This window comes from Plectropomus leopardus, chromosome 13 (genome assembly GCF_026936395.1).
Source record: "Plectropomus leopardus strain MGB_pleo_1.0 chromosome 13, ASM2693639v1, whole genome shotgun sequence".
Taxonomy (NCBI): Eukaryota; Metazoa; Chordata; class Actinopteri; order Perciformes; family Serranidae; genus Plectropomus; species Plectropomus leopardus.
The window spans coordinates 19,566,364-19,567,583 of NC_142188.1; positions in this window are offsets into that span (position 1 = coordinate 19,566,364).

Below are 1,220 nucleotides of genomic sequence, written 5' to 3' on the forward strand. Positions count from 1 at the left end.
AAACTAACCTAAAATTAAACTTTTAAAAAAAAGGACTTTCTTCTTTTTTTTAAGACAAATGTAACTGGATTTTTTTGTTCGGCAGCATTCACCAGTCTGTAGTAACTCCTACTGGAGTTGAAGGGGACACAAAGTAGCAGCTTAAAAACTGGTCTGAGAATCTCACTTTTTTCTCAATACTCACTTTGAGCTGTCGTTGCAACATTAGCGTGCCAAGTTGGCCTTTTTCCCCAGCCATGATAGCATCCACATTCTCCTCCTCTTCTCTGAATTTTTTCCCGACACACATACAGCCACTACAGAGAAGGCTCGATTTGTTTGACATTTTTCTCTACCACTACAGCGGCATAGATAGATGACACACGCCGGCAACCCTCTGTTCATGCGTACTGATGTCGCTGGACGTAGGTCATAGCCTGTAAATCAGTAGAGGATATATCATCGCACACATCAAACTACCCAAGTTTATTCAGATCCATGTCTCACAATGTGGCTTGCACTAAACTAATAGATTGCAAAAATCTCACAGTCTGCAGGAGGCTTACGACTGTCCTGCTCTACAAAGAACAAGTAATTGCCTACATGGCCAGTAATGCTCAAAATATTAATTTATTTAATCCTGAACTACATTCAGCAGCTTGTTGTTTTATCAATTTCCCTTCATTTGTGTTTACATGAGACATGTGGTCATGGTGACCTATATGCCACTGTGCAGCCTGACAGTCAAGTTGTGTGCAGATTGAGCCAACTTGGCGCACTTCAGGCAGATGCTGGCGTGATAACAGTGTGGATCCACTAAAACTAACTGTACTGTCTACTTCTGGTTTGTACTGAATGGGTAACTGTCGACATTATTATGAAATAAAGACGCTAAACTGTAGGTGTTATCCCTTTTGGTGCACGTTTAAATCCCTCTCAATAAGTTGCATTAAGCATTAAAAAAAAACAGAAATGATTAGATTTGTAAAACTAAAATTGCGCATGAACAGTGATAAAATAAATAGAATGTTGCCAGACTGCCTGTATAGCCAAATCCCCAAAACAAGCAAACAATTGAAGTTGAATGTTTCATGCTTCCCCCTACTCAACTTACCAAACACTAAGAGAAATATCACATGTGAGTTTAAGACACTTAAATTTTGGCCTTCAATTAACCTTCTTAAAGGGATTCAACAATATCTAACTTTACATAAAAATCTACTGGGCCTATACTCAATTAG